At 35.9% G+C, this 12,345-nt stretch overlaps 1 protein-coding gene across 2 annotated transcripts in view; it reads left to right on the forward strand.

Moving 5' to 3' along the window:
- Positions 1 to 1,299: 1,299 nt before the first annotated feature.
- Positions 1,300 to 12,345, forward strand: part of LOC117405923 (beta-galactoside alpha-2,6-sialyltransferase 2-like) — a 35,915-nt gene continuing 24,869 nt past the window's right edge. The window contains exon 1 of one of the 2 annotated variants that reach the window (XM_059029987.1): positions 1,300 to 1,722. The gene's annotated coding sequence lies outside the window, so the exon portion shown is untranslated. The remainder of the gene's footprint in view (positions 1,723 to 12,345) is intronic. The other variant, XM_034009456.3, reaches the window with a different exon arrangement.

Genomic DNA, 12,345 nt, shown 5'->3' on the forward strand with positions numbered 1-12,345 from the left:
AAAAAACTTTTGCAACCCATAACAAGAACACCATTGCACTTATGCTCTTCAATGTCAACACAATTGTACAGACCATTGGAAAGTAATAACTGCTGAAGATTGACACAGATTGCTCATATGGCACAGCAGCCATATTGGAATTTATGTTGAAATTTTAACTCCTAGGGCGTGCCGACAGGGTCATAGTTAGAAAGGAACACGTATAGGAAGTCATATGTGCTCTATGAAAAAATGTCATCGCCCGTGACATCTGACCTCTCCTAAAGGTCAAACAGTGATGCATGACATCAACAACATACGCAACTGGCTACAAAACTGTCTATAACATCTTATCGGCTGCACCAAAATGCACGAAATTTGACACAAATGTAGAGGACTATGGGATGTTGTGCCATGGTCAAAATGGCGCCCTTTGGTCACATGGTGTGGCAGCCATCTTGGATTTAATGAAAATTTCGGGCAATTTTCAAAAGTCTTCTCATATTTGTGCCAAAATTGACAGTTAGCACAGTTGTGATGATAACGTTTCATGTATAATAACCAATGCGCTTAAATTTCACGATAACTGCTTGGATGGAAGCCTTTATAGTTGCTAGCAACTCTAGTTTGTTTTACTCTTGTGTCCACACTGCTTTTAACATTATGTGGTAGTAGAATTACCTCTGCTGTCACTTTACAGTTAACTTGCATGACATACTTACCAAACCAAACAGTATGTAAATTAATAGATTTTTTTTTTTTTTTAAGTTTAAACAGTTGCATAGTAATTATTATTGTTCAAATTGTTCCATGTTGGTGTATTGGATCAGATATAGCTTGTATTTTTTAAATTAATTTGAGTAGAGCTGTAAATTTGATTAACAAAATAGGGCTTTGTCACCTGGATCAGTTGGTCCTTGGGATGCGTATCCAGCTTTGTACTTTAGTCCACTCACTATTTTCTGTAGGAATCTAACCCTGGTTCAAAGCCTACAATAGATCATTCTGATTTAAAGTTTAAGACCAATTACTTGTAGACCAATAGATGTATTCCAGATGAATCCACAGAAGAACTTCAATGAAGTGTGTTACTTTGTATAGAAAGGGTCCAAGGAGTTTTGATTCTGCTCTACATGGATTTCCATAAATAATGATACAAAAAATAGATTCTGTTTAGAGTAGACTATCAAATATTGTAGCTAGCGACAGTATGCAGCCACACAGCCGACAAATACAGTAGTGTCCAATGTTTCTATTGAAAGTGTAGGTGTACCTAGGCCGTAGCTAATTAGCATTTCCGTTTCACCAAATCGAAAGCAAATTGCCTTTCTAAATGGAAAAGGCTGATCATATAGAAAAACTGGACGTGGCTCACTGCTAAGAAGGAAATGCGCCAAGTAAATCAGAAAAGAAGCAGCGGAGGAGGAAGAAAATATGGGCAACATCCTCCTAGAACTTGTTCTGTCGATTTAATGTTATGGTAGGATATTCTTGTTCAGTGTGTTGGTACTGGTTGTGCCGGTACTAACAACTCTCCGCCCACATTTTACAACACGGAGTGGGATGGGAGGAAAAAGAAAACGAACAATAACAGTGAGAAGAGCGTTGAGCTGCAGCTGTTATATAGAGTGTCGTGTTGGGGGAGCTAAGGCAAGTCGACTCGGCTCTCACTTCGTAGATTTGAATTCAGAAAGGAAATGCTTCGGTGATTTTACAGACCTTGGGTGATGGTTTATGTTGAAGGTAAGCCGTTGTTTATTTAAAAATAACAATAATAATAATAATAATAATAAAGTATTTAGTAACACGGTGCGGCGGCGGGGGGTTGATTCATGAGAACAAAAAAGCATGGTCCGTGGTGTATGGTAATTAGCAATCCTCTCTGTGGAGGGTCATTTCGAAATGTAGCTATTTGTTTTACTTAAAATTAACAAACACTGTTAAACAAGTTAATTAATTACAAACAGGCACGTTATCGTACACAAACATTCGAATTTGTGCGACGCAGCAAGGGGAAATTGTGGTGCTATCGCCGTGTAGTTTTACTGCAATACATTGCAGAATGACTACTTATTGTGTAAAGTTGCCCAAGGTAACATTATTCAGTACAGTGTCACGCTGGTACGGAAGAAGAATAAGGGGCATTTCTCAATATATCAATATTACATCACAGTTCTGCTTTTAGCAAAACACTGCAGATGTATACTGCTGCATATTACCACAACCCATGTTCAATTATCACGAGTTACTAATGAAAATGGGCTTTGTTTTCTGGTAGGAAATCATTTTTTCTTTGAATTTCTTTTTTGCAATTATGTTGGAAGTATACTGTATGTCAGCAAGCTAGAGTATGCCAAGTTAACAACAATGAAACTGACCCTGACAATGATTCCAGAGCTTCTCATAACAAAGTAGCTATACTGCCTGTTATTAAAACCAATACTGTCCCATTTACAGAATAAAAACAATAATACAATAAACACTTGAAGACATTTGCATTTTTAACAACCATACATTTTTCAATAATTCCATATGTTGTATGATTTCATAAAGCATGACTGAAAAAAAAAAAAAAAGTTAAGATGGTGCCCTACTTTGCTTGCAGTTCATTGTCCATAGCGTGTACAACAAGGTGATGATAGTGGTGGAAATCTAGGGAGTGATTGAGTTCACTCTAACTTGAGAGACAGCTGTTTCAGCTGAGAAACAGTGAACGGACAATCCATTTAGTGAAAAGTTGCAGTGTATTTGTTTTTGGTTTTTCATAATTCAGTGTCTAGTTTATCCCCAATAGCAATAATAACGTTGTTTGTTTAGGTAGGTCATCCACTTGGAAAACAAATGGCTTTTCACATACAACAGTAGATGGCATGTCGTCAAGGAGGAATGCAATGCTTGCAATTGTCTGTTGGAGTAGGTGTTACAATGCAAACCCTAAAGTGAGTCGGCAGCATGTAACAGAATTGTGCAAGATGCATTGCAACCAGTGTATGCAAAACAATTAATCATGAAAGCTCCAAAATATTTTACTGCCAAGATAATGTAGTATTGATTTTCTTTTTTAGTGCCAGGCAAAATGAAATCTCTGGTAGTGAACTTGTTGTCAGCTTAAATATCCCTTTGGGCATGTACTGTCTAAATATTGAAATGGTTTGGCCATTTGCAAGAAATATTCATATTTCAAATACTGGCATCATAATGGCAAAAAACTAAAAGCAGAGTGATGCTTTAAGGACCAGTAATGCTGCATGATAGACTTTTCATATCGACAGGTCACAAGCAGTTTTTCATTCTGATCTATCAATGGGATGCAAGAAATGTTTGGAAAATAGCAGATCGCAGCGCCAGCCTTGTAAAGTAGATGTAAAGAAAATATAGTTTTTGCATAACAAAGCGGTTGCAGTATAACACAGGTGTGATGACATGCTTACTAACATGGTGGTGTGTTAATGCGAGGATCAGCTCATCAGGAATAAAATCAAATTCTTTCACTTCAGCAGGTTTTGGTCTGTATTTCTGTGGTATTACCGAGGAATATGAAGAGAAACTGAGAGTTGCGTAAACATTTTGCCCCAATTGCCAAACTTCTGTTTATGGAACATGCTGATTGATCATGCTGCTTTAACTAGGTACAGTGGTTAAAAACACAGTATTGTGGTGAAGACAATTAACTGAAGACCGTCCAGCTACAGAATCAAACGTTAACGTAGTGTTGGTAATAAAATAATAAATAAATAAATAAAAAATCATGAACATTACAGTAATTCAAATGCCGTTTTGTATTTTACTATTCAAATGCACACCATTGCATTACATACATTGTGGAAACATTTCTTTTACGGTACTTGGCTGGTAGCTGGTTTGAGTTGTTTACAGTAATATGGAGTTGATCAAGAAATAGTCGTTTTTCACAACCATGTAAAACAGGGTAATAAGTTTGAAGACCATTGTACACTGTAGAGGAAGATAAATGGAAACAAATGAAAATGTTTAATCTCTTTAATGATTCTGTGTTTTGTGAAACTGGTATTAAAGGTATTTGTCTTAGCTACAGTAGCAGCCTACTAATGCCTCTCGCATTATACAGGTAGCAGAAGTAATCAACCCCTCCACAAGCTAGCATTACATTTTCCACATGGATTCAACATAAATTAAAAGTGCATTTTAAAAGCAAAAGTCAATCATTTACCGAATATATTCCTCTTGTTTATAATCGCTGTTGTTTGCAGTTTTCATTTATTTTTTATTTAAGTTTAAAAGCCAATTTCCAAAAGTTTTTATTTACAATGCCCACAAGCATTGCAAATAAACACAACCAAACACCAGAAATCAAAACATCCAACAAATTTGAGCCACTTCAAAATTTAAATGACCAAAAGCAACATCAAGAGAATGAAAGGAACAATATCCAGGACCCTACAAACAGTGCTGGCCAGGCAGCAAAAAGAAGGGGGGTCATGATTGTTAGGGACTCCATATTGAGAAACGCAGCAAGTTCAGTTTGCAGTCACTCTTTACTGGAAGGCAGCACACTGTTGTAGGAGCCTCTGTCACGCACATCACTGAGAGTGTGGACAGGCTCCTAGAACGAACAGGAGATGACCCAGTAGTGGTCGTCCACATCGGTACAAACAACATTGGAGACAGGCCAAGATCCCTGCAAAACAAATTCAGAGACCTAGGAAGGAAATTAAAAGACAAGACCAAAACGGTGGTATTTTCTGGGATACTGCCAGGACTTTGCAAATGAGCATATGGACAGTTGGAAATGCATAATCAAAATGCACGGCTGAAATCGTGGTGTACACAGGAAGGCTTCACCTTTCTTGAACATTGGAGCACATTCTTCAACAAGGACTATCTATATAGGCGGGACGGACTGCACTTAAACAAACATGGAACCAATCTACTTGGAGAAAGGATCCTTGAGGAGGTTCAGAAGCATTTAAACTAGAAAGGAAGGGAGGAGAAAACAAAAGAAACAGAAGGGAGACCACATCAAAACAAGGGCAACAACTCCGGTAAGACAGCCATTAAATGTATTTGTCTAAATGCTAGAAGTCTCAGAAACAAAATGTTAGAACTTGAAGAACTTGAATTTGTCAAGGCACTGACTAGAGGGGAGGCATGCCTTGATTTAGTCTTTTCAAATAACGAAGACTATAACTAAGAGCCATTGGCAAACTCAGACCACAACATGGTCTAATTTGAAGTGATTTTTAAAACCCAAAAAGTAATGACTAAAGCTAAGGTTTACAATTTTAGAAAAGCAAACTATGAAGGTATGAAACAGAGACTAAGAGAAGTAGGTTGGAGTGAAATAGAGAAAATATCCACAGAAAAAGGATGGCTGTTTTTTAAAAATGTAATACTAGAGGCGCAAAATAATTACATCCCAAAAGTAGAGAAATCTAAATCTAAAACAAAAATGGCTCAATAGGTCAATTAAGTATTGTGAAAAGTGTTGAATTTAAATCAAGGGAAGTAATTTTAAAACTTTACAATGCATTAGAATTTTGTTTTCAGTTCTGGTCACCTCGTTACAAAAAGGATATTGCTGCTCTAGAAAGAGTGCAAAGAAGAGTGACCAGAATTATCCCGGGTTTAAAAGGCATGTCGTATGCAGACAGGCTAAAATAATTGAATCTATTCAGTCTTGAACAAAGAAGACTACGCGGTGATCTGATTCAAGCATTTAAAATTCTAAAAGGTATTGACAGTGTCGACCCAGGGGACTTTTTCGACCTGAAAAAAGAAACAAGGACCAGGGGTCACAAATGGAGATTAGATAAAGGGGCATTCAGACCAGAAAATAGGAGGCAATTTTTTACACAGAGAATTGTGAGGGTCTGGAACCAACCCAGTAATGTTGTTGAAGCGGACATCCTGGGATCCTTCAAGAAGCTGCTTCTGGGATCAATAAGCTACTACCAACCAAACGAGCAAGATGGACCGAATGGCCTCCTCTAATTTGTAAACTTTCTTAAGTTCTAAGCCAAATTTAATATTGTAGCTTACTGTGGAAAATGAAGACACACACAATTTGCAGATACTCAAATCCACGGTTTATTGGGACGATTATTCCTGGCCCCTGTAGCCTGGCCCACACCAAAAACAACAAACAGTCTTGCACATTCACACAGCAACTTGTCTGACTCAGCTGTCAGCTCTGTCAGCATTGATGTGGGCTTTCATGTCCCCGCCTACCCGGATGTCAATCAGTCCTGGCTGAGGCAAGCTTACTACTTCCCTGCTTACACACACATACACACACACATAGACCAGACATGTAACAGTATAAATCCTGGGTCTTACAATATATACAGTATGATAGAAACTGCTATTCCATCAGTTTAAAGTTAACACCACTCTTATTTAAATTGTTATTTATATGTATACATATAAACTCTTATTTATATGATTTATAATAACTTTTGTAAGCTATAAATAAATAACACAAAATCCAAGGATGTTTATACACACTTATATTTTTTCATACTTGTTTTGTAACATTAACGGACAGTTTGTTTTTACTTCTAGAAAAAAAAATACAGTGCAAGCACTGGAGCTTTATAAAACACAGCCTTAGTAATGAATCATTCTAATATATATATATATATATATATAATATAATGTAAATGTCATGTTGAAAGATGATCACAGTATCACATGATCCAGGAAATAAAAAAAAATTTAAAAAAACTTGCACGCACGCACATAGCAGCCAGTTACATGATAAATGATAACAATCTAAAAGAATCTTGGGCTCAGAACGTTTGCAGACACCAATAAGGTAATCAAGAATAAATGAGTAATTCGTAGCTTCTGTACATACTTTCATTTGCAATGAATTACTATTTAAAATTATAGGTTTCAAACTTTAGTTGTTTGTGCTTCTATTGTAAGCCTTACCTATTAGTTACTCAATCACAAACTCATAAGTAAGCAATTTTCATGGCTTTTATCTGCTCACCTGGGTAATTAAAGTAAATAGGACAAATGTATTTATCATTCAAGGAAAATGCAAGTACAGTTGCTCTTTTTTTACTTATTTATTCATAAAGTCCTTCACATTTGTATTAGTTGGTGGTTATTTGTTGTTTACCAAGAAACTTATTGAAGTATTTTAGAGGCAAGGCTGAGATATGAACTAAAAGCAGAAGTGAAAAAACTAAAATAATTAAATTATTATGCAGCCAAAAAATTGCATTATTGTTTTTCTTTTTTGATTCACCATAACAACTACTGTTGAGATACAATATAAATGGCTGCCAAAAATTTCTCCGTATAAGTTGTTTGCAGACAGCATGGTTACAAAAGACCTGTGTTCTTTTGGATAGCTCACAGCAGCAGAAATAATGTTGGAGCAGCAACAGAATGTGAATCTCCCGTGGATCAACCTGCTAAGTGTTGGAAGCAATTATTTCTTTTTTTTGTCTTCAATGATCTTGTCATTAGGCTTCGGTTGTTAAAAAATCTTTCAAAGAAAGTAAATTAGACAAAAGACAACCACTCTGGCTACTATAATAAACTGTAAGTGCTTTTTATTGCTTTCATGCTGAACCTGTATCCGTCTGCATTCGCGCACTTTTGCAGTGCGACTTGGAAGCTTTATAGGTCCTGTGCATTCCTCTGCAGGTGAGGCGTCACGTTGATCCTGTTAGGGAAACTGATATACTGGCAATGAAGTCTATTCATTCTGGTCTTTCCACTGCTCATGCAGGATTTTCACAGCTATCACTTTACATGCACATAAAATACAGATTAACACCAAAAAAAACTTAGTATATTGTAGCTTCATAATTTGTCAAGGATTTCAAATCTGAAATCAGAATTGAAATATATTGTACAGTTGCGGTGCTAGATAAGGTTTTACAATGCATAATATTTTACAAAAAATCAACCTCCGAAATGGCAAAAGCAGACCAGCAGACCAGTGAGATTGGAAACATTATTTTCCAGTTTGAGATACAATTATATTTCAGTATAAAAATAAAGAAACAACACACAAGTTATCAAGTAAAAACTTTTTTTTTTTTTTTTTTTACAAATAAAACTTTGATATTAAGAATTTTATTTGGGAGGGAGGGAGGGAGGGAGACAAAAACTTCCATATAATGCTGTATTTATTTATTTTCAAAACCTAATATAATCAGGCTAAAACATTTTATTGCAAAAAATTAATATTTTATAACATAATATTTTTTTATGAATTTAACATTTTGTACAACATAATGATCAGTAAACTAAATTGTCATTACAGAAAGATGAAAAAGAAAACCTGCAGTAAGAAAGTTGTGAACGGTTAGGCGACATGCAATTAGAAAACAAGACCACATGCTATGGGCTCTGTGTACTAATATTACTTACGTGTTCGTAAATACTGCGAATTCGTAGCCTCCGTGCTTCGTACAATTTCTGCGTGCAATGTACTAAGCAGCTCTCTTTCATGAACTATCGTAATTTCACCGCAAGTTTACAAACAGCATAAATTACTGTTCATTATACAGGAGAAAACTGAGTTTGCATCTCATACGATTTAGGACTTTCGTAAGTAATCATTACACTGTAATAGTGTAGCGCAAACAGACCCCGGGCACAGTGAAAACAAACCAAAACGGAATCTAAAAGAAAGGGTCCCCAAAAACGGAAAGTTTCTATATATGGAAGTTTAACATGGTACACATGCATGGTAATTCTGCACCCTAACCATGCTTCCCTACATTCTTTCAGTGCTTTAATTTAAGAATATCACAGAAAACTTTAGTTTGAATCTATGCATATTTTAGTTGTGTAAAGGAAATAAGTACAGTACATACAGTAGGCTACGGAGGTAAATACTTTTCGACATGTTTTATTTGTCTATGCACTACACCAGTAACTTTAATTTGTAACCGGTACTGTACAGTATTATTGTTCAGCTAATACCTGCCCCCCGTTGTGCTGCAGGAGGCATTACACCGTAAAAGCCACCTACCTGGTTCATGACTTGTTTAAAAGTACAGACTTGGAGGCTTCCAATGAAGTATTCAGTGTGTGTATGCAGTACTCCTAGCCGGAATTACGATCATCTGAATTTAAGCCTCTCATCATGTGACAGAGTTCACAGCATAGGTTTTGTTTTGAGTCTGTTGCTCCGTCATTGTAGCAGGTAAATTGAAAGGGGTGGTATTGTTGGAAAGCTTTTTTATTTCATATTGAGTTTCAATGGTGCAGTGTTTTTTTTTTTTTGTTTGTTTTTTTTTGTTTTTTTTTAAACATATATTCTCATCTCTACCACATATAGTATGCCTGATCCTGTTGCAACTTTACATAATATGAAAAGACATTTTTTTGGCCTTTCATTTGATATGTTATGTGCATGCAGTACAAATAATCAAGTAGTTAAACATAAATAAATGAAAACAGTGAAAAACAGGCAGACATAGGGCTGTGTGTAAAGAGTTAAAAAAAAGAAATGGAGCGCTGGTTTAAAAGAAAAGCACCCTTTTCTTCTGCTGCATGCAACACACTTCATGTCAGACAATGGCAAAAGCAATGGAGAGTGCTCTGTTAGGTCTCCTGAAAGCAGCTAATTTTAAAGCAACACCAGTGTGAATGATGATGCAGTAAAATATATACAGTTTTGTATATGCAAAAGTTATTTTTTCTTTTGCCATTCCCTCCTAAAATTTTGGAATCCCCCCCCCCCAATTGGCTGCAGCACAGGGGGGAAATCCCCCCAGCACACAAACATGAAATTCAAGCCCTGTGATACCAAGAGCCCAATAAGAACAGTGAATGAACAGCTGGGTTTTTTTTCTATATTTATGGTAGCAAAGCCAGCAATTCTTTTTAGAGCGCGTCAGTTCTGGCGCGTGGACAGAGTGAGAAGACGAGACGGGTGTCAAGGTTGGTACTAGAGATGTGCTTTTGGTAAATGTTTATGAACGTTTAAACTCTTTGCAATGTCAGCGTTTAAATCTACATACACACACACACAGTCTTTTATATTACACTCTGATACTGACAGCCCTGGTTAGTATTTTCTAAGGATGTCAGAATAACACCAGCACTGGAGATTTTGAAGAAACACGGTAAACGAACTCGGCAAGGAGTTCATAAAATGCCAGGCAGAGCTGTGAACAAACTATTGTTGGCCATGTTAACTTCTTTCAACTAAATAAGACAAGGTTACATCTCTTTTAATGGAGTAAAACTGTCAATGTCTTGCCCACGACCTGACAAACTGCTTGTTCGTTTTGAATTAATCATTTTGTGATATTGTATTTGCGTCTTTATAGCATATGTTTGACGCTGGTGTCACATAATGGTTGGTTTTAAGTTTCTGATTTGCAAATTTATTATAAAAACTTGTATCCGCAATTCTGCAATTTGTGTGTTGTATACAGTGCTAATGTTTTTTAATTGATGGGGGTATATTTTGCATAGCGACTGCAGTCTATTTGAATGCATTAAAATGCTGTCAGCTGAACAAAGTACATTTAAAGTACTTTGTCAAAGACGAGCCGCCACTGAAATGTAATAAACAATAACGAACACAGGATAAATAAAACGGTTTAATAAACAGGTAAGACATGCAAAGCTAACTGTCTCTGCATGTCTCTAGGTATTTTAAACAAAAAACAAATGCAACTGGGAATATATCAGAAGGAAATATTTAATCTTGAAAGTAGTCATTTTGATTGGAATATGGCAAGCTGCACTCAGATGCATACAGCAAACTGAAATGACAGGTAGGATAACAACTTATGAGCCTAATATGAAACGTATGTTATATATTCTTTTTTTAGAAAAAAAAAATCTGTTTTACAGGTTTGTATGTAATAGTTTACACGTGTTTACACAATAGTGTTCAATGGAACTGCGTCTCTGTTTACAACACAGCTCCTGGATGCAGGCACAGTCAGCTGGCAGACACAAGATTTAAGTTTTTGCAGGTATCAGGCTTTTAAAGACTGTCGCCCACACCTGTGAGCAGAAACTGACCCAAGACTGCCACAGCTAATGGAAGCTACTGCTGATCTTTGGGAAACAAATTGAACATTTGTGAAACTGCAACAAATGTTGTAATGACTGTAATGTGTTTTTAAAGAATATAAAACCAGTAATTATTAGCTGATCTGTGTAAGGCCTGTGTGGAGAAGTTAATTGTACTGAAGGTCAGACTGACCTGCTGAAAGTTCCAAACCTCCCTTATCGGGGATCTTTTTTAATTACTCAGAGTCTCATGACATTCTGATCCAGCGAGAGCAGAATGGCAGAATCTATGGAGTACAGTTAATATGCTAGAAGCAGTCAAACTAGGTTGGATTATAATAAGAAAAAAAACAAAGTATTTAAATAAATAAGAAGTCTAATATAATAACATTAAGTAAATGTATGAGCAGTCCTAGGTTTAAATATTCATTTAATATTAAATATATTAATAATTAAAAATTAACCTCTTGCCTTCTGGTATATCAATAAAGTAAAGTAGAGTTGCAGTTTATAAGAGATTGCTATGTCAACATATCTGAATTAGATCTACATGTTATACAATCATTTAAGGTATAACTTTAGATATACAGTGAACTAATGTTGTAACCTTATTCTCACCTGCTTGTAGTAAAAGCAATGTTGAAAATGACTCCTTGGTTTTGGCCTGTGTAGCTGGGATTTTTGATGGTCAGCGATTTAAAAGCCAAGATCCTCTCTATAATGAGCGCTCTCATTAATATTAACAAACGGAAATACCTTTTGGATAACAGAAGATAGGAGTTTATCTTACAATAATCATTTTCTCTATATAACAGAAATTAATTAGAACCTGGCAGGAAGAGATTGGAACGGAAAGTGTAGGACGTGTTAATACGTTAAGTTAGATATTGGTTTGAAATAATGAGTATTGAAAAATGCTTACAATAGTGTTTCATCTTAATTAATCCTAAAATTGGCAAAAAGCAAAGGTTGTCTTAAAACCTGCTTTGACTGGATTTTGTATGAACAGTGAAGAAGGTCAGACTTAGTTCCGTCACTGTAGCACTATAGTATTGTGGTATATTAATGCTAGCCTGTATTTAGATATAAATAACTGGACACACAGTAGAATTCTGGAAGGGCATTAGACCTTCAAAAAGTAAAGCTTAGTCTTTGGCACCACAAAGCAGGATTCGGTGTTGGCTCTTGAAAGCATGATTTGCCAACCTTGAATGATAACCAACAGAAGGTGCTTTAAGAAACCAGGAGTACGTATCTCAGTATTTTAGGAAAATATTGAGAGCTTAGTTGTAAAAAGTTAGGATGTACTTTTTTGTATTTTCTGAAAAGATACCAGTCCAGGCGTCTCTTGAATCAGACAAAAATGACTTCATACAGTGAATTTGG

The sequence above is a fragment of the Acipenser ruthenus genome, chromosome 9 (genome assembly GCF_902713425.1).
Source record: "Acipenser ruthenus chromosome 9, fAciRut3.2 maternal haplotype, whole genome shotgun sequence".
NCBI classification, from domain to species: domain Eukaryota; kingdom Metazoa; phylum Chordata; class Actinopteri; order Acipenseriformes; family Acipenseridae; genus Acipenser; species Acipenser ruthenus.